Source organism: Triturus cristatus, chromosome 7 (genome assembly GCF_964204655.1).
Source record: "Triturus cristatus chromosome 7, aTriCri1.1, whole genome shotgun sequence".
NCBI lineage: Eukaryota > Metazoa > Chordata > Amphibia > Caudata > Salamandridae > Triturus > Triturus cristatus.
Window position 1 is genome coordinate 165,222,143 of NC_140590.1, and position 26,792 is coordinate 165,248,934.

At 49.2% G+C, this 26,792-nt stretch overlaps 1 pseudogene; it reads left to right on the top strand.

Moving 5' to 3' along the window:
- Positions 1 to 24,017: 24,017 nt before the first annotated feature.
- LOC146809129 (U6atac minor spliceosomal RNA) lies at positions 24,018 to 24,127 on the top strand (annotated as a pseudogene).
- The last annotated feature ends 2,665 nt before the right edge of the window (positions 24,128 to 26,792 follow it).

A 26,792-nucleotide genomic window follows, 5' to 3' on the forward strand; every position in this document is an offset into this window, starting at 1 on the left:
ATTCCATATCTTTGAGAGAGCTGGGTATCACATGCGTAGTTGCTTACATGAAGGATGGAGGTAACAAATGTTAGGTGCACGCTAATCCTCCAATCTGTGATAACTCACCATAGGAATGCGGGCATGTTGCTTAAGAACACCTTAAGATTTCGGGTGTCCCTCAGAGCAATCAAAGACTCATGCAGGAAACTCCACTGGCTACCAGTCGCAAAGAGATGCTGGTTCAAGTTTCTCACTCAGGCATACAAAGCACTACACAACGAAGGACCGGCGTACCGCAACAAACAAGTGCATTTTCACCAACCCACCAGGGAGTTTCGTTCCTGGTCATTATCCCTCCTTGCCACCCAACAATAAGCAGAGCGAACTGCAGGGGCCGCCCCTTCTCCCACCTTGTGGCTAAGACCTGGCCATCTCTCCAGCCATTCAGGAAGGACCTCAAGACCTGGATGTTCAACCAATAGGTAGAGGCGGCGTGATCCTGCAGCATGATCCCACGGCGCCTCGAGACACTCATGGGTGAAGCAGCCACGCTATACAAATCCTGATTCATTGATTGATTGATGCAGATCACATGGAAGATGCTAAAAAAAGAAGCAGACAACATGGTACAATGAGAAGGCTCTATAGAGCCAATAAGCAGATCTAAAACCTAGAGCAAGCCATGTTGTGAGAAGGTATCTTGTGACAACTGTGGCAGCATTTTCCGAGTTGAACATTGATGCCTTGCCCATAGGCGAAAGTGTTCAGCAGGCGGAAGGGCATTCCGCCAAAATGGCCAATAGGTCAGGGAGGACAAACAAAAGCATGTCCACTTGGAGAGCACCGTTGAGGAACAGTAGAGGCGAGGGTGATGCAGGAATCAGAAGATGGAGGAAAGACGTGACCTCACTGGGATGCACAGGATCTCAGAAGCAAACAGCACATCCCACATGTGAAGCCACTGACCAGGGCAGGTGGAGGTCACCCTGTGAAGGTGAGAGCCCTCTTAGAGGACCCCAGGGCAAGGATGAATGCCATGGCAGCTGACCAGCTCAAGACGTTGAATCTGGGGTGCGCAAAATAAATATATGCACCAACAAAGGGCTAGAGTCCCTTACACTAAAAGGAACTTTCATGGCTGAGTGATGACCAGAAGAAAAGTGAATTGCAAGATATACATTACTGCAACAGGAGCAGGCACAATCCTTCTGCATCAGGTGGCCAAGATGCACAAGCTGTTTATGCCGAGCATCCTCTGCAGTAAATGACAATGAGAAGAAAGTGACTCATTCCTGTGTAGTAAGTGGTACTCCTGTTCCCTGAGGTATCCCATTCCATTTCAGGGAAGGGGGGTGGTTGGCCACCTCAGACAGCATGTGGTGCAAGAGCACCTTAGGCTGGGAGAGGCTGGGGTGATCAAAAGTGAAAGGCATCTGTCTTTTTGTTTACAATATTGCAATGTGTGATAGAAGAACTTCTCTTACTTAAAAGCACTGCCCAGACAATTGTTTATTAATCAATGCTACATTTCACTGAGTCCAGAGTTTCTAACCCCACATCCACCTGCCTAGGTAAGCCTTGTAGTGCCCTATGTCTCCGCCCAGAGGGTCAAGTGGTAAAGGAATGTACTTGGTGCTCAGGTGTGTGCCCCATTTCAAATCCTGGAGCACCAGTGGTAAAAGGCTAAAATTGTGACAATCTGTGCACAGTAAACTCTATCTGCCCTGGAACTCCTGAAAGGTTTCCACAGGGCCATACCACGGCTCTGATGGATAAGCATTATATTGCACTGTAATTGTCATGCACTACCGAGAAAAATGCAGGGCAACCGTAGACTCTTAGCAGCTCTGCTGCAAGGTTTGAGGAGCCACAGGGAAAATAACATTTTGCTGTTCAGGCATTCCCTTTTCTCAAGCAACAGGGCCTTTTTTGAAGCCATTTGTTGCAAGATGCCACCCTTTTGTGACCAACTGTGTTGGCACTAAAGGGCAGCTGCCTATAGTCGCCTTCTTGTGGAACCCTAACAGTTACTTGTCCGTCTCATTGGAACTTTAAAAAGACTTTCTAGAGTCTTAGGTGAGTAAGAAGGATAGGTTTGAGCAAAAAAACGTTTATGGGTGGCGGCTGTTCCCTGAATCTGGTGTACCTAGAATGTTAATAGGGCAGCGCATTTTGGGCAGTACTAAATTTGAAGAAAAAAAAGGAAATAAGTGCCAGGGCTCTCGCCAGGAGGTCACTGCAGCTTGCACCACCCATTGCCCATGCCAGGGCTGCCAATGTCAGCACCAACACAACTAATCATCACAGTCCTACAAGTGTGACAATTCAGACTATTCTAGGCCCCCAAAGCTATAAGAACGGCTTAGGCGGCAGGTATTAGTCATTTTTACTGTATATTGAATGAATAAATAACTGTTGTTGTCCTCCTATGGCCAGGTACTACCTACACCCCCTCCTCCCTTATTAAGACCCAGATAATGACATGAGAAGAGTATTGGATGTGGGGTCGTAAAAAACCCCGGCCGTATTTATTAAACATAAAATTAATAAACATACTTAATATATACAATATTGACAAAATTACCCAGAAAAACATTGCATTACATTGATTTCAATTGATAAGCACAGATGTCACTTAAAATAACTCTAGTACAAAGGTATTTCTTATCCGAATCTAAACATATCATTAATAATCATCACAGCATTTACTTTTTCTGCGTATACTATTTGGGCCTACGGCAAGGTAACTAACTGGTGTCAGTCCTTTATCAATTAACCACGCCCTCCAACCGGACTGCACATGCACAGAGGGCCCGTTTACCGTGAGGGTACTTCCCCCCCCCCCAGGTTACCCCCGTATGCTCTGTATATTATCTCCATAAAGGGGCCCTTGCAGTTCTGTGCCGTTTACTGGTGCCATTGTGCACATGCGAGGTGGCCAACCAGCCTAGAGAAAGCGTGACTCCCCCCTTTCCCCGCACCCATCCAGCCAACCGGCTGTAACTGCCCCTGGAGTTCTAGGAGAGACCACTTGTCCCTCCCCTTTGGGCGACCCCATTCAAGAATGGTGCCGCCCTCTAAGGACCTTACATTTACTGCTCACCAATCATGACCTTACCGCCACAGGCCAGCATAGTTGACCGACTATCTGGCTCCCCCCTGCGCTCACTAGAAGGTCATGCCCTGCATCTGAAGCCACCCAACCAAGCTACCAGATTTTATAGAAAGACTTCATTGCCTACTTTAGACAAGTGGACACCGTCTTTTAAGAAGCACGGCTCCCCCCTGATATCGTCTGTAGAAGAGGAGCCCTGAACAGCCTCTCTATTTTATTATTGATTCTTCTCACAGTGATTCAGCGCCCTTACAGACTCCTCCCCTCCATTGGAATCTGGGTATCATCTGTGACCATACAATTGGCTAACAAACCTACTTCTGTGATTATGGCTTCCACTAGCCCCCTTCTACCCAGACTTGCCAGATCGTTCCCTCCCAGGTGAAAGATAATAATATTGGGAAGAGCCCCACCCATGGTCAACAGGTCTAGAACCAAACCCCTAAACTGACTAAAGCAGAGCCCCCCCTTTCCATGAAATGATACCTTAAAACCTGACTGCTCAGCTCTAGACTTATCATTTCCTGTAAGAAAAAAAGTTAGACAAACGCCTCACATATGAATGGCCAATAATCCAAACGACATGTGATCCTTGATTCGGTGATGACAGTCCTTGCGTTGACCGATGTTGTTGTGCCATTTTCAGTTTCCCCCCCTGCGTGACAGGCTTGAGAAACTGTGAATGTAAGCAGAGAAGGAAACATGCATCAGCACCTGGCAGATATACTACTCACAATATATGTAGCCGCACATAGCGCTTATAACAATTGGAGGACCACCTCCCAATCCTTTGGACGTTGCTGCTAGGGAAAGCCCTAGCAGTTGCTTCCGTGGCAGCCCCTATTCTAAAAGAATGAGTTCCAAAACAACTAGGGTTCAAGCCTGCCCTCTGGATTGCCATGTCAGGACTCTTAAACTGAAACCGTGTGGAGTACCATCGGCATGTACTAACAATGGCCCCCCTTTATTACTGGGTCTACGCTGTAGGAATGCTTCCACATGTGTGAGGGGGCAGGATGGATTACCATGTGCCTGATGCGGTACTACCCCGTCCCCACCTACTTCTTGGTCCGTCTTGGACTTCTTATTGATATCAATAAAGCATCCCCTTGAACCTTCACGCGGTGAACTTGCAAGCCACCTTGTACATCCTGCTTGTTTTGGGCCACCAGTTCCCCAATCCTAAATGCACCATAAAAGGCCAATGAAAAGGTGGCATTGAACAACAGAGCTTCCTCTGAGGTGGTGCAAATCGGGGAGGACCCCCAGTAAAGATGTTAGCAGATCCACCCCGATCGGCCGCCTCGTATCCGGTGCAGACCCTTGGAGGCGCTGTCAACCTTTCAATGCTTTCCTAACTGTAAAGCTGTTGGTGGGATCTCCTCTATCTCTAGTTTGAGCAAAGAAAGAGATTGCCGCCACATGCCGCTTGCCTGCTGCCGCTGAACGCCCTTCCCTTTTCAAAGACCCCAGGTAGTGAAGGAGTGCTGCCGTGTCATGCCACTTCTCAGCCCACTCCCTTCCCAAGAAGGAACAAAATGCCCAAAAACCCCTTCAAACGCTTTCCTGGGTGCTAGGCTAGCTGCCACGAGGTCCGGTAGTTGGGGGCACCAATCTGCCAAAGTAGTTCTGGGAAGAGGGTGGCATACGCCACTGCAGCCGGGAGGTGTGCCCTAAAAACCTGCATCTTAAAGCGAGAAAGTGCATCAGCAGCATGGTTCAATACCCCTGGCACATGTTTAGCTCTAAATTGCATATTTAGTCTCACGCATAGCAGAACAATCTCCTTCAATAAACGGAGAATCATTTTACACCGTCCAGCTTGTTGGTTGATGCATTCGACCACCGTCATGTTGTCAGACCAGAACACCACTGACTGATTACGCAATAGTTCTGGCCACACAGTTAATGCCACCCAAATGGGGACCAGTTCCAAGAAACCGGTGTTACCTGTCAAGCCAGTCTCTACCCACCATACCAGCCACCGCTGTGCCACCCACTCAGTACCGAGTATGGCACCAAATCCATCACTACCCGCAGCATCAGTCATTAAACCTAACTCCACAGAAGTAGTGGGTGGACCGGGCCACACTACCCTGCCATTGAAGTCCTGCAGGAATGTCATCCAAATCTGCATGTCCTGCCTAACCTCAGCTGACAGCCTGGTGTGGTGGTGTCTCTCCCTTAGACCAGCCATGGCCTGTGAGATGGATTGGGAAAATGGCCTTGCCATAGGTATGACCCTCAGAGCAAAATTCAACTGTCCTTCTGTCTGTTGTTACTGGTGCAATGTGACCTTCTCCCTACCCAAGCATTGCTGTAATGCCACCCTAAACTTGATGATCTTGTCCGCAGGCAACCTGAAACACCCCTGAATGGAATCTAAATCAATCCCTAGGAACTCTATCGTAGTTGTTGGTCCAACCGTCTTTCCTGGTGCCAAGGGAACCCCGAAAGCCTGCATGAGCCCGCAAAATTCCTGCAGCGCCCACACACACTCACGGGAGCCCGGTGAGCCCAAGAGAAGAAAGTCATCAAGGTAGTGCATGACAAATTGATGCCCTGTCACCTGTCTAAAAACCCAGACCGAGCAGCCCATAGGCATACACATGTCCATGTAGAATTTCCCTTGAAACTGAAAGCCAAGTAGATGAAAATCAGATGGGTGGACTGGCAACAAATGAAAGGCGGACTCTATGTCAGATTTAGCCAACAGGGCTCCAGGGCCCAACCCCCTGAGCATCTCTACTGCTTGATCAAAGGAAGCATATTTCACACTGCAAATCTCATCACTAATCGCGTCATTCAATGAATTTCCCTTGGGAGCTGACAGATTATGTATGAGTCTGAATTCACCACCTTCCTTCTTGGGGACCACACCCAAAGGGGAGCAGACAAAATTCTCCACGGGAATGGAATTAAATGGGCCAGCTAGTCTGCCTAGGCGCAATTCTTTTTCAATTTTTGTTGCCGCTACACCGGGGTTGGCTCTCACAGAGAGTTGATTCTTGCATTCCAGTGTCCCCACATAATCAGGTGCCGGTATCCTAAAACCGTACCTGAAACTGTCTAGCAAAGTTTTAGCGGTGGAATGACAAGGGTATTTGTTTAGCCAGGGTGTCAGAGCCGTTACATCAATGGGTGATCGTGCCTTGTGTTGTGCACTCGCCTCACTCCTGCTTCTTCTTACCCTTATCCCTTGATTTCCTGAGACATTTGGACTTGGGATGTGACGGGTTGGCACAGATGGAACATGCATGTTTGAACTTGCACGTGCCTTGAGGTCTAGTGCATGTGCGTCTATTAAAATCCCAACATGTCCCTTTTCTTCCTTCCCCGCTACCTGCACTATTGGAGGAACCTGTGTTTGACTGTGATCGAAAGGACTGAATGGACTGAGGGAACTGGTTTTTGGCATTGTCCTGGGACCCCCCGCCAAATTGGTCTAACCATGCAATCGTATCAATGCGGTCCCAAGAAAGGGATGGGTCAGACTCTTTAGTTCTCCTAAAACTCTTGTCATATTCCTTCCATCCCATCCCCCATATTTATCATTTGCCCGAGTGATCCTGCTCTGGTAACATGCCATCTCTGCCTGCATATTAGGGAAACGCTCAGCCATCACTGCCATGAATATGGAAAAACCTCTGATCCAATTAATCAAATTCTCTTCAACCCTGTATTTCTGAAGTTTATTTGCCCATTCCGTAGGGAGCATCCAGTCTTTGTTCTTCCTTGCATCCTCCCTTTCCCTTTCATCAAGAAACAAGGAAAACATACTAATATAAGCCCCAGACCATATCCTTTCTTTCACTTCTTGTGTGACATGTCTCACCAAGTGTTCCCGCTCGGTGCGGGATTCCCCCACATCCAACACAGGCAATGTCAGCTGCTTACCTACTGGAGCGGCCCCAGTCGGCTCCGTCAGCTTCTTTTTTGACAGGCTGCTCACTGGTAGTCCCTTGTTGGTTTCAAGTGGGTTGACCCCACCCGCTGGAATGACAGGGGAAGGTGCACCCAGCCCCTCAACCGTCTTTTTTTACTGGTGCCCCATCAAACTGAGCAACTATTCGCCTTGCCTCAGCGAGTGCATCAGTACCAATGTCTTTAGCCCCCACTGTTGATGACAGGATCCCCGCCTTCCCCAATCATGGAAGAATTGCTGCCAAATGGGACACTAAATCCTGAGGAACCACATTCCCTCCTGCCGAAGGGACTACCGGGAGCTGTGGGCTACCCCCTAAAGGGGCCACCCCTGAAGGGCCGGGCTCCTCCCTGGGGGACTGGCACAGGGACCACTGGTATAACATGCAGGACAACCCCTACAGGGACCACCACTGCGGCCACGGGTTACTCCCTGTGCTGGGGAACTGGCACAGGGGCAACAGGTGTAACAGGTGGGACTGGTACAGGGGCAACATGTGGGACATCCCCTAAAGGGACAGGGGCCACGGTGTAACTGGTTCATTCTGCCCCCCCTTCCTTGTCCTAACCTTTTTGGGGACGGGAGGAAATGCCACCCTGGGGGGCACAATGCTATGCCTAGCCCTCTCCTCTGTCCCGTCCTGCCCATCTACCCTCTCCCTGAGATCAGCGAGACCCTGCCCTAACTCATCAACTTTCTTCATCATTGCTTCCATCAGACTCTCCATACGAGAACGCTGATCACCCCTCTTTGCTTTCCTGGCCATTACTTTAAACAAACTGCAGTAGTTACTGGTAATGTGCTGGCTATTACCCCAAGTACATACAATGCCCTCTTAGCCCTGTTATAACAATCAAAAGGCAACCGTGTAATAGCCTAACTTAAACACACCCCCGCACTTCAATGACCTGGACCACAGCCCAAGCCCTTACCTTACCACGCTGGAGGTACACAACCGGCCGTAAGCACCCACGCAACCAGAGCCCACCACCAGTTAACCCAGTGGGTCAGGTGAGTAAACTCAAACCTGTGCGGCTCCCGGAAGAGCTGGAATGCAGGCTTTTCTGTGTCCCCTTAAGTATTTCCCGTGTGTTGCACCGCTTTCTTTCCCCCAACGAGATGAGTACTTTGGGGCAGATTTACAATAACTGGCGCATCCCTGCATATCAGCAGGGATGCGCCAGTTATTGTGCGTCACGGTTCCGCCACCATGGATGTGCCGCATTTACAATGCGGTGCACCATGGGGCAAAAAACTCAAATTTGCCCAGCTCTCTGGTTGCCTTGTTAAAGAACAGAAGCAATCCCAGTCGAAAATGATAGGCCCCCCCATTAAAATTTTTAATGCAAGGATAAATTCGGCGATCCTTTATGGAGCCGAGCTTTGGGGTTTTGCCAATCTTTCTCCCCTGGTCAAGGCACAAAATAAATTTTTTAGAATGCTTACGGGCCTTCCCAGTTCTACCCCAGTGAAACCGCTCCTGTTGGATCTTGGTTGCAATTCTTTTGATGACATTGCTAGGTTCAAGCCATTGGCCTTCTGGAGGAGACTCTGGACAGTTCCTGAACTAGGCCCTTACGCCAAGGCCTTTCTTGATGTCCGCTCCATTATGGGAGCTGGCAACATTTCTTGGTTCAGGCAGGTTAGACTACTCCTAAATTCTATGGGCTTGGGAATATTGTGGACTGACCCGGTAAACAACCCCTTCCCCTCAAAAAAAGACTTTAAAGGTCTCTATTGGTCAATGGTGATGCAAAAACACCCATCTTCAGTTGCAGTCGAATCTTTGACAGGCAGGTTTTTCGATCAAAAAAATACCCCACATTTGGAAGCCTATTGGGACACCATCACCAGGCCTAGAGACAGGAAACTCTACCATCAGTTTAGAGTTGGTACATTACCTACAAACTCATTCACAAAAAAATGGAAGGGTGTTTCTTGTGATTCTTGTGACTGGTGTACTGACTGTGTTGATTCCGTGGGACATGTATTCTTTATTTGCCCAGCCTATGCTGCCCCTCGGGCCAAATGGCTCAAACCTTTATGTCGCACCCTGGGAACAAGACAAGGGCTAGAAGCACTCAATATCCTGCATTTTGATACTAGCGAATATGTAGTTGTTGCAGTGGCTAAATTTTTAGCCTGGGTCTGGGTTATTAGAAGCAGAAGGTATTAGGAAAATGAATTTTGGTTTCTTCTGATCTTATGTTATTATGATTTGTTGAAGCAGTCCTAATTCTGTATTTTGTTGTATTTTTATTCTGTAACTGTCTTTTATGATGAAACTGTCGAAAATAAAGACTAATGAAATGGAAATGTTATCTAGTGGCTGTTTCCACTCATGCTGAAGTAGTGCAGAGGATTAAGATGCTTGCTGTAAAGAACATGTCCTTGTGTGTTCATACGTTTTCAGGCAACAATAAAAATGTAACGGTACGGAGGCACGGCTGGAGGGGTCGTCTCGACATGACGATTTTCAGCACCCACCTGTCCGACGTGATGGAGCGCCAGTGGAGCAGGTGATGGCGAACTTTGCCACCCACTGGCATTGAATGGGCCTGAAAGTTCGGACTAGGAGGGCTTTGAGGCGGATGCTGCCGGGGTGGATGTGGACTGACTGGCACGTTGTCCTCCAGTTCCGCCTCGGCGGAATCCACGTCCACGTCCGCGTGCAGGTTGGTTCTGCGGCCGGTGGCTGGGCGGACGTGAGGAGGCGCCCCTTCCTTGGCCACGAAAGCAATACTTCATTTCAAAGACTGAAGTGGGATCCTGTCTGTATGCAAAGATTCTATGTCTGCACTTAGTAAAATACATCTCCAATGATCAAATGAGACCCAGGAAGATTTATCAAAGACATTCACACAGTAACAAATTGGAGGTTGATATGCAATATTGTCAGCACAAGACCTGGAACAACCTCCACATCTGAACATCACACTTACTAATGGACATCAGGAAGAGACTCAATACTTGTCTCTTTGACTAGGCCCAGCAAACCAGCGTCTGGACACCCTCACGGGTGATAAGCTCTGCTCTACAAATACCGACTGATTGATTGATTAAAGATGTTATGTGATAAAAAAACAAAAAAAAAAACGGAAAGATGCGTGACGCATCTGTGCCGTAAAGGCAGCACATTGCTGGAGTTGCGTCGCAAGCGCGACGCAGCTCCAGCAAGGCTCTGGGGTGCTCTATCTCCACAATGCTGCGTCAATCCTTACGCCTGTTTCAAGCAGGCACAGGGTTTTGACGCAGCATGGGCTCAAAAGTGACTGAGTGAAATCTTGTAGATTTCACTCAGCCACTTTTAGGAGGCGTTCCTGTGACGGAACGCCCCCCCCTGTGCAGGAACACCTACTTCTGGCGCAGGGCTTTACAGAGTGACGCATCTCCCAGATGCATCACGTTGTAAATACCCCGCAGCATGGCTCTGGTTTTGCGCTGCCGCTGCGTCACAAAAGTGACGCAACAGCGGCGTAAAAGAGGCGCAAGGGGCATGTAAATGTGCCCCTCTGTATCTACGTAGTTGCCCTGCAGCTTGCACCCTATAACATAGGAAACAAATACAGATCAAGTGAAGCCCCACAATGAGGCTATCATGCAGCCCACTGATTAGCACCAACAATGTGTTGCACAAACGTGAAAGAAAACAGTTGATAAAGTCCCAGAATTCAACACAGGCAGGATGGCAAAACTGGCAATGTGCACACTTATATAAAACGCTGCTCGCACTACAAGTAACAGCTGAAAGACAACAGTTGCAGTCAAAACCCCAAAGAACAGATACTTTGAAGCACCAGGAATTGAACACTTAATCTTTTGAGTAAGCGTCTAAGACCTTAACCATTAGGCCACAGTGACTCTCTTCAATTCAGACAAAACCGGCACGAATGGCAGACCGGCAATATGAACCGGCAACGTTTAATATTAGATAGACGCTGATCGCGCTAACAACATAGCTGCGATGCCGTCCCTGAAGCAATGCGCCCTTTGGGATCGGCGGTCACGAGACAAAAATGAGCAGTTAGATTAAAGGCTACTTGCGCTACCATGCACTCGCGTCCTTCGCACCAAAATTAGCACCGCTTGCGCTTCCGGGAAAAGACACAAACTTGTTCCACCCGGCACTTACCCGGACAAGCAGGAACATGCGCACGCCGCTACTCACGGAGTCCGGTGAGATGCCTAACCACCGCGCTCCCTACTGATTCTTGCTCCGCGCTCTTCGTCCACCAGTCCGGCTCGAGCCACAGGAAACGCGGTGCTCCGATGACACACCCAGCCTGCAAAATAGAGCAAAAGCCAGATAATTCCCCTCCAAGCGAGGCTGCTGCACCACGACAATCCAACGGCACCGCTCAGGAGTCACATCCGTCCAGCCGCGCTCCTCTCGATAACGAAAATCACCTGTAAAAAAGAAAAAGAAGAAATCCAATTACAGCCTCCTAGCGAGGCTGTTGCGGCAGGCTGGGAAGCGAGGAGCAAAGAGACAGACTCCTGCGCTCCCCAGCCTTTTAAACTAATTTTCATGCCAGGCTGGTACTAACCGGCCTGGCGTTAGCCCATCGCGTGACCTGGAAGTGAATCCAATCACTTCCGGGTCACGCCCAGGACCCGGGACCAATTACGGTCGAGGCGCGCCTATCACGTCACCACCGTGCGCGACAGGCTTGCCTGTATGGTCGTCAGGGGCTGGCACAACCGCCATACTTTTGGCGTGGTTGATGCCAGCCCTGCCTTTCTCTTTCTAAATTAGATTTACAGCGCCACCATGTGGCAGACTGTCATAGGTCTAGTTGTTGACAAGTGCTGGTGTCCAGCACATGAAACCACAGGCTCAAATTAAGCACTGGTTCAAGGGGAGTAAACCAAAATTGTGCAACAATGGAAAGCCGCTGAGTGCAATACAGCAACTGGAATGGAGAGATTGCCAAATGGTAAGTGACTTGCACTTAACAGAGTATTCCAGGTCTATATTGTTTTAACAGTGCTATTTGACATGATACTTTGGATGGATTTAAATACCCTTTTTAAAATGTTGTTTAGTTCTTCTGAGTGCATATTATCTTTGTTAAAAAAAAAACAAGACACCATAGGCACTGGAAGTAGAGATACGGGGAATAAGGTGGGGGTGGGGAGCAGCTGCAGCACCCCAAAAATAAACATGCTGGAGTTTTGAAGGTGAATGAGAAATAAAGATGCCCTCCAACTTTGTTTTTACCTTGTCACATTTGCTGTGTGTTCAAAGACAGGTCAAATGTTTGTCTGTGTCTTCTGACAAATTGGTGCTTTTTCTTTTAACATGGACATTGGTGGTTAATTTTCCTCTCTGACTTCAAAATGAGAGAGCATTGCTGGTGAGAAAGGAAAGGCTGCAGGATGTCTTGTTTTAGACACAAAAAATGTAAATACCCTTAAATAAACTGAAGATTTATTTCAAAATATATTAGCAGTTCAGAAATCACAAATTAAGCACTTTCTTTTTAATCCTCAAGTGTGATGGAAACAAAGATTTAAATAGGATCAAAACATAGCGAGACACTCGGTGATGCACCACTGATGAATATTCACTGAAACCCGATTTCTACAGATCATCGTTTGTGCGCTATATAGTTTTATCGCTAAAACTGTTTGGTCTTTGCAAATTTAGTGGCCATTTCAATGGAGAATGTGCTGTCTCTAAATGACAGTGCGATACCGCACCCTGCTTTAAAATATTAATAATATATTTATGAGTGTTCACACAATATCTTTACAATGTAGGCTGGTTTGCTCCTGTTGTTCTTTGTGTAACTATTGGATATTTCACAATCCCTGTTAGTTCAGTGTTGTAACGTGATGGCATCCGCGGGACAAACAGGCCGCTCCTTCTCCCATCTGGCGGCCAACACCTGGAATAAACTCCCCTGCACCCAGAGCCTCACCATCGATCCAGCAGTTCAGGAAGAACCTCAAGACATGGATGTTCCACCGACAGGAGAACAGGCATCAATGTCCGACAGCGACTCGAGACCCTCACGGGTGAAGCAGCCGTGCTCTACAAATGCTGATTGATTGATTGATGATTGATGGCAGCACCACCAGTCTGAAAACTGTTCCTGTTCCAGCAACTTATGCAAGACACAAGCACTACAGGGTATCTCATAGCTCCTTATGCACAATAGGGTCCCACCTGCTGGAAAGCATTGAACCTCGCAAAAGATGAGGGTCTGAGTGCATTTGACTCAAAGTCCTTTTTTAGTTGCAGTTTTTTTATATTGCGCGAAATCAAGGTATTGGAGCACTTTCCTTGAGCACCAGTTACTTTACACAAGGACACGTTCATTTTTGGTAGGCACAGGGAGAGTAAGGGATTTGCTCAGAATCACACAATATTGAACTGATTCCGAGACTCAAACCCGACTCCCCAGTTCCAAAGTCAGCAGTTCTGGCCGTTACGCCACATCCTCACCCCCTTTGAAGCGCAGCATCTCCATCGTAGTGCCTTCTCCAAAATCAAGGGTTCAGGCAACATTGCCACAGTCTCTTAAACTCCTGCAGGGATAGATAGAACCTCCCCATGCCAGTGGGTTAGACAGTCCCTTCTCAGCCGCCTCCTACATGTGCAGCCTCCACTGTGGCATATACAGAGTCTCCCCTACGGTGGGTGTCTGGCAGCACTATGCACAGACCCTCCCGAAGAACGACCAACTGTGGTAGAGAGCGATCTACCACAGGCAGGAGGTAATACCGCTCGGAATAAAATGCAGCCACGTGCACAGGTGCCTATAGGACTTCCCATAGGACTGAGACTACAACCTGAGAACACTTGACACACTTTCACAAGAACTCACCAATAGCGCCCTGTTAGTGTTTACACAGTCTCCTAAAATGCAGCCACGTGCAGAGTTACCTATAGAACCTCCCATAGGACTGAGGCTAAAATCTGAGAACACTTGACACACTTTCACAAGAACTCACCAATAGCGCCCTGCGATTCTCGGGACCAGTTAAGCTCTGTGCTAGTGTTTACACACAGTCCCCTAAAGTGCAGCCATGTGCACTGGGACCTATTGAACCTCCCATAGGACTGAGCCTACAATGTGAGAACACTTGACACACTTTTACAAGAACTCACCAATAGCGCCCTGTTAGTGTTTACACACAGTCTCTTAAAATGCAGCCACATGCAGAGGTGACTATAGAACCTCCCATAGGACTGAGGCTAAAATCCGAGAACACTTGACACACTTTCACAAGAACTCACCAATAGCGCCCTGTGATTCTCAGGACCAGGGAAGCTCTGTGCTAGTGTTTACACACAGTCCCCTAAAGTGCAGCCACGTGCACATGTGCCTATAGAGCCTCCCATAGGAGTGAGGCTACAATCTGAGAACACTTGACACACTTTCACAAGAACTCACCAATAGCGCCCTGCGATTCTCGGGACCAGTTAAGCTCTGTGCTAGTGTTTACACACAGTCCCCTAAAATGCAGCCATGTGCACTGGGACCTATTGAACCTCCCATAGGACTGAGCCTACAATGTGAGAACACTTGACACACTTTTACAAGAACTCACCAATAGCGCCCTGTTAGTGTTTACACAGTCTCCTAAAATACAGCAACGTGCACATATTGCTATAGGACCTTCCATAGGAGTGAGGCTACAATCTGAGAACACTTGACACACTTTCACAAGAACTCACCAATAGCGCCCTGTTAGTGTTTACACAGTCTCCTAAAATGCAGCCACGTGCACATATTGCAATAGGACCTTCCATAGGAGTGAGGCTACAATCTGAGAACACTTGACACACTTTCACAAGAACTCACCAATAGTGCCCTGTGATTCTCAGGACCAGGGAAGCTCTGTGCTAGTGTTTACACACAGTCCCCTAAAGTGCAGCCACGTGCACATGTGCCTATAGAGCCTCCCATAGGAGTGAGGCTACAATCTGAGAACACTTGACACACTTTCACAAGAACTCACCAATAGCGCCCTGTGATTCTCAGGACCAGTTAAGTTCTGTACTACTGTTTACACACAGTCCCCTAAAGTGCAGCCACGTGCACATGTGCCTAAGGAACCTCCCACAGGACTGAGGCTACAATCTGAGAACACTTGACACACTTTCACAAGAACTCACCAATAGTGCCCTGTGATTCTCAGGACCAGTGAAGCTCTGTGCTAGTTTTACACACAGTCCCCTAAAGTGCAGCCACATGCACATGTGCATATAGAGCCTCCCATAGAAGTGAGGCTACAATCTGAGAACACTTGACACACTTTCACAAGAATTCACCAATAGCGCCCTGTTATTCTCAGGACCAGTTAAGTTCTGTGCTGCTGTTTACACACAGTCCCCTAAAGTGCAGCCACGGGCACATGTGCCTATAGAGCCTCCCATAGGAGGGAGGCTACAATCTGAGAACACTTGACACACTTTCACAAGAACTCACCAATAGTGCCCTGTGATTCTCAGGACCAGTGAAGCTCTGTGCTAGTTTTACACACAGTCCCCTAAAGTGCAGCCACGTGCACATGTGCCTACAGAGCCTCCCATAGGAGTGAGGCTACAATCTGAGAACACCTGACACACTTTCACAAGAACTCACCAATAGCGCCCTGTGATTCTTAGGACCAGGGAAGCTCTGTGCTACTGTTTACACACAGTCCCCTAAAGTGCAGCCACGGGTGTCGCGATCCTCTGTGGATTCTGTGGGAGCGAATGAAGTACAAGAGTTCCACCTCCCGACGTCCCCGGCTCTGGATGTGAACACAGAGTACCAGGGCAATCAGGCGAGGGATGGGGAATTAGGAAGGGAACAGCGGGGAATGGGATATCTGTAACAGAAGGAAATCATAATACATAGTATAACCACACTGGGCAACCTACTCTCATTAGGTCTCACTATGTCTCCCCAATGTGTCACCTCATACACAACAAACACCAATAACCTTGCCGAAATCGCCACAAGTTACAACAAGAGGCTTCCTCCTTTCATCTAACACCCCCCAGGTTGGTTATGGCTCTCTGGGTTCTGTTCCCCCTGACTTAAGGCTCCTTTGAGGTGGTAGCACCCGATGTAGTTCTGCAGTGCTTCAATACTAAACGACTCAGTGACTATAGTCTTTCCCTGACCCCCTTGTTTAGCCCTTTAGGTGAGGTAGAGTTAAAGTCACGCACACCCCCTATTACACCAGGCTGGTGGCTTCGTCGAAGTCTAGAAATGTCCCGCACAAGGCAGCCCCTCCTTAGAACGACTCTACCTTGCTATGGGCAGGCTGCGGCTCCGGCGGGGAATGGCACCGCTCCGGCTTCCACGGCCAGGGAGGAAGTGTCCGCTCCTAGTGCCTCTTTTGGTCCGAGGCTTAGATATCAGTCCCGAACTCCTGGAACGCGGCGGCGCTTACGTCAGCGTCCCGCGATGGGTCCCTCACCTTTGGCAAATCCTGGATTCGAAGTAACGCGGCCACGCTTGGCTTCAGCGTCCCGCGAGTACAGAGTGCTCCTACACCTTTTGGCAAATCCTAGGTTCGAAGTAACGCGGCAACGCTTGGCATCAGCGTCCCGCGAGTGAAGAGTGCTCCTTCACCCTTGGTAAATTCTGGGTTCGGAATAACGCGGCAACGCTTACTTTAGCGTCCCGCGCTGGCGAGCTTCAGCGGTTCTTCGTTTCGTTCGGAACCCACCGAACGGAATTCAAGTGAACAGGATTACGCGCTCCGATTGGTCCTCCTCTCCCGTACTAAATAGCGGATGCCACGCCCTCTACCGCCAAGCTTTCTGGAAGTTGTGGTCTGGTTACAGTTTCGGTAGGCGCACTAGATCAGCGCCTGACAGTATGCTCCCCTCCCGCGCGCCTCCTAGAATCAGGCTTGTCCGGGAAACGGGTGTGAAACAACCGCACCGCGGTCGGGGCGTGCACATCCGAAGACGGAACCCAGGAGTCCTCCTCAGCGGTGTACCCCTTCCAGGCTATGAGGTACCACAGACGACCCCTCCGGAACCTGGAATCCAACACCTTACGTACTTCATATTCCAAATGACCATCTCTGAACACTGGCGGGGCGGCCACCCTCCGAGCCCCCAGCGCCGGCTTTAGCAGACTGCAGTGGAACACCGGGTGGATGCGCAAAGAGGCAGGTAACGCCAATCTGTACGCCACGGCACCCACGCGACGCACCACCAGATACGGACCTATGAAACGAGGATGGAAGATGCTGCGCAGCTTGAACCGGAGGTGTTTCGTGGATAACCACACTCTGTCGCCCGGTTGATACCGGGGTCCATCCTGCCGATGTCGGTCCGCCCACGCCTTGTACAACCGCTTGGCCCGATCCAGGTTGAGTTTCAAGCGGCCTTGCAGCCTACTCAACTCCAGTAGATGAGCAGAAATGGCAGGTTGATCGCGCACCTCCGCAGGGAAGGATAAAGGGAGCACCTTGGCATGATATCCGTAGTTAGCCCGAAAGGGGGACTCCTTGGTGGAGCTGTGCCACGCGTTGTTGTAGGAGAGTTCGGCTAACCAGAGAAGCGACACCCACGACGTACTCGCCTCTGTAGCATAGCACCGGAGATACGTCTTCAGCGTCTGATTCAGACGTTCGGTCTGGCCATCCGTCTGGGGATGGAACCCGGTGGACGTGGCCGCTTCCACTTGTAGTGCCTTACACCATGTTCTCCAGAACCTGGCAACGAACTGCGGGCCTCTGTCCGAGATTATGACTCCTGGAAATCCATGCAAGCGCACCACGTGAGACAACAACAACTGGGCTGTTTGGCTGGCTGAGGGTAGATTCCTGCACGGGACGAAATGTCCCATTTTGGTGAGACTGTCCACCACCACCATAATCGCATCACATCCCTGATCCAGCGGTAGGCCCACCACAAAGTCCATGCTTATGGTTTGCCAGGGCCCCGCAGGAGTCGGCAAAGGAACCAGCTTGCCCTTAGCCTTCGAGTGATCTCCTTTCGCTCGAGCGCATACCGCGCACTGCTGTATCCAAAGACGGATGTCCTGGTTCATGTGTTCCCACCAAAAGTGTCGTTGCATCAGGTGCTGCGTTTTCGTACAACCGGGGTGTCCTGCTATCTGGGACTCATGGCACCATGCGAAGGCCTGCCTTTGTAGCTCCATTGAAGGCACGAACAGTCGATTCTGATAAAAGGGCAAACCCCCTTTTATGCGCCTGTCCGCCTCCTGTTCCTCCCATCGGAGCCAATCCATTAACGTGCGGTGCTTTCTGACGGAGTCCAGAAACGAGTCTGCCCGTACCGCGCATATCACCTTCTCTGGGGGTATGATGGCCTCGATGACTTCAGAGCGGTGTTCTTGCCCCCCGTCTTGTCGTGAAAGTGAATCCGCTTTCCTGTTCTCTGACCCAGGGCGATACGTGATGATGAACTCGAAGCCAGCAAAAAACAGCATCCATCGCATTTGCCTTTGCGTGAGATGCCGGGCCGTTTTTAGGTACTGTAAATTCCGGTGGTCGGTGAAAACAGTTACCGGATGTTTGGCCCCCCACAGATAGTGTCTCCATTCCTGAAACGCCTTCCTAATGGCCAAGAGCTCCTTTTCGGCGATCGTGTAGTTTGTTTCTGCTGGAGTCAGTTTCCGGGACAGAAAGGCCACTGGATGCAACTGTCCTGTTAGAGCTTCCCTCTGTGACAGCACGGCCCCCACCGCTATGTCGGAAGCGTCTGCTTCTACTATGAATGGGACATCTGAGCGAGGATGTTGCAGGATTGGGGCAGTAGTGAAGGCCTTTTTTAAGTCACAGAACGCCTGCATGGCCTCCTGAGACCAAGAGAACGGATGACCTTTGCGTAGCAAACGAGTGATAGGCGAGACGAGCTGCGAGAAGTGAGAGATGAACCTTCTATAATAATTAGAAAATCCCAGAAAACACTGCACATCTCTCACGTTCTTCGGTATAGGCCACTCCTGCACTGCAACCACCTTTCTCTCAGCCATACTCAACCCTAACGGACTCAAGACCACCCCCAGGAATTCTACCTCTTCTACGTTGAATTCGCATTTGCTCAACTTGCAAAACAAATTGTTCTCTTGTAGTATGTGTAGGATTTGTGACACGTGCGTGATGTGCTCTTTGGGGTCTGAGGAATATATTAGTATATCGTCGATATATACTACTGCAGTTTTATCAATATATTCCTTGAGAACGTCATCTAGGAAGTATTGGAACGCGGCTGGGGCGTTGCACAGCCCAAACAGCATCACCCTGTACTCAAATAGCCCGTACCGCGTCTTAAATGCCGTCTTCCACTCATCGCCCTCTCTTATCCGGACCAGGTGATAGGCCCCTCGCAAATCCAAGCGAGAGTAAATGGACGCCTCCTTCACCTGGTCTAGTAAGACTGGGATGAGAGGAAGAGGGTAGCGGTTGCGCACTGTGTTTTTATTCAGTACTCTATAGTCGATGCACGTTCGTAATTCACCATTGGCTTTCTTGATAAAGAACAGGGGTGAAGCCGCTGGAGAACGTGAAGGTCTAATAAACCCTAACTCAACGTAATGGTCTAAGTAGTGTCGTAAATGTTCTGTCTCCGGCTCTGACAAGGCGTATACTCGACAAGACGGCATGACTGCCCCTGGGATTAAGTCAATTTGGCAGTCGTAAACGCGGTGTGGTGGCAAGGTTTCCGCCTTACTCTCGCTGAACACCTCCCTGTACTTGCCATAGGCCGCCGGGAGAACCGTCTCTTTCTCAGCTGCGGTACCGAGGTGAAAACCATGAGTGAGGGCTAGAAGATGGGTTCGATGCGCCGTGGCGCACTCCTCTCTACAGTACTCGGTGTCGAACTCCACCGATTTCTGCTTCCAATCGATCGTGGGGTTATGGGTTGTCAGCCACGGCATTCCCAATATCACTTCGTATTGCGGAGCCTCGATTATGTTGAAGGCCACCCTTTCCACATGATCCCCCAGGAGTCCTACTTTGGTCAGGGTTAGAGATTCGGTGACTTCTGTGATGGGCCCTGATTTAAGAGGCTTCCCATCCACCGCCCAAACTATCTCGGGACTGGTTCTCGGAAGGCGTTTTAGTCCTAGCCGCTGTACTAACCCACTATCCACGAAGTTCCCAGTGGCCCCGGAATCAATCATCACCCCTATCTCGGGCTCGCTAGCGCCCGCGGTCAATCGCATGGTTAACACTACGTGTGATTCGGATGCAACCGACTCTATCACGGCCAAAGAAGGCAACCGCATAACCCGAGGTTCGGTTGTCATCTCCAGTACTTCTGAGGTTTGCCTACCTGATGGCAACGCCGGCAACGAAGCCACAGCCACTTTCTTAGCCCCGGCATACCCGCTCTTCTTGGGTTTAACCGGACACTCTCGAACATAATGGCCTTTCTTCCCGCAATACATGCAGAGACCAGCGAGTCGGCGACTTTCTCTCTCGGCTTTAGATAACGGGGCCCTGATCGCACCCACCTCCATGGGTTCTGCCTGAGACTCCGGAGATACCCCTGTGGTCCTGGGTCCTCTCTCCGTTTTATCGACGTGGCCGTACACCCTCTCTCCCTTCCGCTCAGCCAATCGGTGGTCTAACCGTAACGTGAGGTTCATCAGGTCTGTATAAGTAGTAGGCTGCGGATCGATCTGCGCCAGCACGTCCTTCATATCATCATGTAAGCCCTGATAATACAGGGACATACGCTTTTCCTCTGGCCACGCCGTCTCGGCTATGAGCCGGTTGAACTGGGTCAGATATGTCACTAACTCATGTTTGCCCTGTCTGAGTCCCAATAACTCTCTGTCTGCCGAAAACGTGGTGGCCCTTCTATCGAACACTCGCTCGAATTCGTCTCTAAAGGCGTTCCAATCGGATAACAGGGGATCATCGTATTTAACCAAGGGAACTGCCCAATTGGCAGCGTCCCCCGTCATATAAGAAATCGCAAACGCTACCCGCGAATGATTGGTGGGGAAAGAAGCGGGTTTGCATGAAAAATGTAAAGCTATTTGTGTCAGGAAGGTTTGGATCTTGAGGGGGTCACCCGAGAACCTCTCCGGGCTCGCCAGGGGGATGGGTGGTGATACATTCACATGTATAGGCGATATTGACGGCGAGGCATCAAACGGGTTGCGCCCCTGTCGTTCTACTCTATCCTTCAGGGCGGCTGCTTCTATCTTTGATGCAGCCAATTCCTGTTGGACCAACAGGAGGGCTTGCAATACATCGTCTAGGGAGGCCATACTTGTGCTTGACTCGAACACACAGAAATAATTCTTGGGCGCGTAATTCTGTCGCGATCCTCTGTGGATTCTGTGGGAGCGAATGAAGTACAAGAGTTCCACCTCCCGACGTCCCCGGCTCTGGATGTGAACACAGAGTACCAGGGCAATCAGGCGAGGGATGGGGAATTAGGAAGGGAACAGCGGGGAATGGGATATCTGTAACAGAAGGAAATCATAATACATAGTATAACCACACTGGGCAACCTACTCTCATTAGGTCTCACTATGTCTCCCCAATGTGTCACCTCATACACAACAAACACCAATAACCTTGCCGAAATCGCCACAAGTTACAACAAGAGGCTTCCTCCTTTCATCTAACACCCCCCAGGTTGGTTATGGCTCTCTGGGTTCTGTTCCCCCTGACTTAAGGCTCCTTTGAGGTGGTAGCACCCGATGTAGTTCTGCAGTGCTTCAATACTAAACGACTCAGTGACTATAGTCTTTCCCTGACCCCCTTGTTTAGCCCTTTAGGTGAGGTAGAGTTAAAGTCACGCACACCCCCTATTACACCAGGCTGGTGGCTTCGTCGAAGTCTAGAAATGTCCCGCACAAGGCAGCCCCTCCTTAGAACGACTCTACCTTGCTATGGGCAGGCTGCGGCTCCGGCGGGGAATGGCACCGCTCCGGCTTCCACGGCCAGGGAGGAAGTGTCCGCTCCTAGTGCCTCTTTTGGTCCGAGGCTTAGATATCAGTCCCGAACTCCTGGAACGCGGCGGCGCTTACGTCAGCGTCCCGCGATGGGTCCCTCACCTTTGGCAAATCCTGGATTCGAAGTAACGCGGCCACGCTTGGCTTCAGCGTCCCGCGAGTACAGAGTGCTCCTACACCTTTTGGCAAATCCTAGGTTCGAAGTAACGCGGCAACGCTTGGCATCAGCGTCCCGCGAGTGAAGAGTGCTCCTTCACCCTTGGTAAATTCTGGGTTCGGAATAACGCGGCAACGCTTACTTTAGCGTCCCGCGCTGGCGAGCTTCAGCGGTTCTTCGTTTCGTTCGGAACCCACCGAACGGAATTCAAGTGAACAGGATTACGCGCTCCGATTGGTCCTCCTCTCCCGTACTAAATAGCGGAGGCCACGCCCTCTACTGCCAAGCTTTCTGGAAGTTGTGGTCTGGTTACAGTTTCGGTAGGCGCACTAGATCAGCGCCTGACAACGGGCACATGTGCCTAAGGAACCTCCCACAGGACTGAGGCTACAATCTGAGAACACTTGACACACTTTCACAAGAATTCACCAATAGCGCCCTGTGATTCTCAGGACCAGGGAAGCTCTGTGCTACTGTTTACACACAGTCCCCTAAAGTGCAGCCACGTGCATATGTGCCTATGGAACCTCCCATAGGACTGAGGCTACAGTCTGAGAACACTTGACACACTTTCACAAGAACTCACCAATAGCGCCCTGTGATTCTCAGGACCAGGGAAGCTCTGTGCTACTGTTTACACACAGTCCCCTAAAGTGCAGCCACGGGCACATGTGCATATAGAACCTCCCATAGGACTGAGGCTAAAATCTGAGAACACTTGACACACTTTCACAAGAACTCACCAATAGCGCCCTGTGATTCTCAGGACCAGGGAAGCTCTGTGCTACTGTTTACACACAGTCCCCTAAAGTTCAGCCACGTGCACATGTGCATATAGAGCCTCCCATAGAAGTGAGGCTACAATCTGAGAACACTTGACACACTTTCACAAGAACTCACCAATAGCGCCCTGTGATTCTCAGGACCAGGGAAGCTCTGTGCTACTGTTTACACACAGTCCCCTAAAGTTCAGCCACGTGCACATGTGCATATAGAGCCTCCCATAGAAGTGAGGCTACAATCTGAGAACACTTGACACACTTTCACAAGAACTCACCAATAGCGCCCTGCGATTCTCAGGACCAGGGAAGCTCTGTGCTACTGTTTACACACAGTCCCCTAAAGTTCAGCCACGTGCACATGTGCATATAGAACCTCCCATAGGACTGAGGCTAAAATCTGAGAACACTTGACACACTTTCACAAGAACTCACCAATAGCGCCCTGTGATTCTCAGGACCAGTGAAGCTCTGTGCTAGTGTTTACACACAGTCCCCTAAAGAGCAGCTACTTGTACATGCACACATCCCTAGAATGAATCCCACATCCTGCGAGCGGTAAACGCTGGTTATTAGTGCACTGTAAGGACAGACACCACAATTATCCATCTCAACAATACTAATCCTACACACCTCAGGGGGATGATAGGGCAAGCGGAAACCCATGACTTTCAAATTACACACACAGATGTGAACCTTTCTATGTTTAACTCTTTCAGGATGGAGAAACTGCCTGTTGTTTGATTTATTTGGTGCTGGGCACACTGAAACACCAAAGGGCCTCTAGGCGCTTGGTAAGATTTGAATGTGCTTTGGTGTTGTGCATTCCTAATACTACCACTGACTTCTGACCTCATAGGAGTTCCCAGACAAAAAGAGAACTCCTTCTCAAAACACCATCATAAGAGTTGGCATTGGTGAATACTATGTATAACAAGTCTCATTAAAGAGGCCTAGGACTGAATGAGCATATGATGCGTCTGGTGTTCACTGGAGTGCCAATGCTAGCAAGCAGGGTTCAGTCTTGAAACCTAGAAGCAGCCATTAATGGTTTCCTATCTGTGGCTTTAAAGGGCCTATGAAATATGCTCTTTTTGCCCCAGTGTGTCTGTATTGAACGCTGAAGCTCTTAATATCACTCCAAAGATACGCATTTGTGTTGTATGAGAGAAGAGAAGGTAAACACTCCCCTTGACAAGGATGGAAGAGGTCCCAGTGGCCTTTACAGCACATATTTTGCCATACTAATTCAACAGTAATCCTTATGGGTCCCAGAGTAGCGTGCTACTCGCCAATAAAGCACTTCAAAACGCCATCAAGGGGTAGCAAGCGCTATATAAATACAAACCTCTTTCCCTCTTCTATCCCGCAACCTTTCCTTCTCTATCCAAATAACTGAATAACATATCCACCACTCAATTTACTTCATATTTCACTATACTAATTTTCAACACTAAGGGGCAGATTTATGAGCCCCTTGCGCCACTTTTGCGTCACTTTTAACATGGGAAAAGTGACGCAAAAGTGGCGCAAGGGGCTCATAAATCTGCCCCTAATTCTTTATGGGTTCTGGAGTAGCGTCCTACTCACCAGAAAAGCGCTTCAACACCCATCAGGGGTAACAAGCGCTATATAAATACAAAACTTTTTCTTTCCTCTTCTGTCCTTCTGCTGTCCTTCCGAATCGAAATACCTGATTAACCTATCACCACTTTCAATTTACTTGCATGTTTCACTATTCTAATTCAACACTAATCCTGTATGGGTCCCGGAGTAGCCTGCTACTCGCCGAAAAAAGCGCTTCGAATCCTCGTGAGGGGTAGTAAGCGCTACATAGATGCAATTACAATACAATATCACACAATATACGGTTGCGGCGCTGCACTTACACCAAGGATACGCACTTCAGTGCGAGATCGGATCATCTTTCTAATTCCCGTCCTCTGCAAAGGCTCAGAATCGGAGGTGCCAGCGCGCGCCTGAGGGCCGCACCCTTCACCATCCCAGACATGGAGGCAGGCACACAATATGAGCGTTCCGATGCTGGTCTAACTGCACCCTGCTCACGCCGGGCCCCGGTGCCGTTGCACCAGCTGCACCACTGGTAGCTCAGTCCCTGGACAGCAGGCCATCTTGTGAAGCGAGCTCCTCGGGAGCGGTGTGTACCCGGCAGCCAGCTGTCCTGGCGGCTTTCCAGCCATGCTGATGCGGCGACACAGATCTCTGCCCAGACTTCTGTTTTTGGGAATCGAACCCAATATGTTGCAATTAGTTTACCAGAAGCAAATGTTTGGCTCTATAACACCGTCTCCCCAGTGGCGAATGCAAGCGGTGTGTCAAACTGGATTTTTTTTTCCAAAAATTCAGAAATATAATAAACAAAATGTCTGCAATGACGCTTTCAAACTAAAATATCGCACGTGATTTTTTCACCATAGCGCGCACTTTTCCCAAAAATGTGTCATAAAATACTGATAGGATATTGGTTCAAGAACAAGTGCTTCTCAGCGAGATATTTTCTTTGCAAACGAGCTTTCCACGTACAGAGACGTATGCAAAATTGCATAATGCATCATTCTTTTCAATTTTCCAAAATTCATGTCTCGCGAACATTCATAAATGAAGGGAATTTCAGTGGCATAAGTAAAACTTCGCCCATGCCCAGTCATTTCTCAGTCTCTTCAAGGCTCAGCAACAAAGCATGCAGCCTGTCTACCAGGAAGGGAAACGCACTTCCTTTATTTTAACAAGGCGCCTGTCACACAAAGTACTGGACGGGTTTCAGCCTTTTCCAGACAGCCTTGGCAGCCCGCCGGACTCAGGCTGCTACAAATATTTTTCTAATTAACTAATAGGTTTGATAATTATATTAAACGCCTGGGCGCCTATCACATCAAAATGACAAATTTCCTAATGGCCCAAGTATTTATGGTCACTCTTTGATTTGTTTCCTGAGAGCCTCCGCGTCTCACCCAAGCCTCTGGTTTTGACTCACAACAGGATGTGTCACCTCACAGTACAGGAGAAGATGCACAAGGCCATTGTGGTCTCAGGTCAGTTGAGGTTCACCAATGTTGAATTTATAGGAGGAACTCCAAAATCTTGATTTACAGAATCAGGAAGATTTTCCTAACTGGTAATCCCATATATGGCTGGGAAATATCTTTATGTATGTATGTATGTAGGGGTGGTGCAGGGATCATCATCTTCAAAGTGATTATGCAGATATGTTATTTGACCTTTTTCGAACTTATATGGCTTACCCTATCAAATTCCCTCCAGTGGCCCAAACCCCTTCAAGTCTAGTGAAGGTGACCGCGTTGCTTTCGTCCCTATACCAGCAGAGCACAAGTTTCTTCCGGAGTGATGTGTACCTGAAGTGTACCCCACAGGGAAAGGTGTCAATAGCCCTATCATTGGGCCAGGAGGAGACTGATGCCTGAAGGAGGCAGACTGACAGGCAAGGACTCATTCCATTTCACATGTACTCATGGAAAAGTGATTAGTAATCATCTTAAACTCCAAGCAGGGCCCCATAAGATGTCTTTAATGTGCCCCTACGTGTGTGACGTAACAGGCATGGCATGTTTTCAGATCATGTGGTGTGGGGAAAAATATGGGGAGCCTTGAGATAGGCATTCATCAGTAACTTATCCCCGATGGTGTGCCCCCGGAATATTGAGATCAGAATCTTGAAGGAATGAAATATCATGGCAAAAAGTTTGGGGGTAACCCTGCAGAAAGGGCCGTTTACAACACGCTGGCTTATTTGTTACTTAGCACTGTATTTTATTCCAAAGACAGACATGGGCTGTCCCACGCCACATGGGCGCCAAATCCCAACCCAGTCATGGCTAGTCCTAATCATTCTCAAGAGAGGCATTCTTTCACATTGTATTTTCTTTACGTTTTTTAAGCCACTAAAAACACT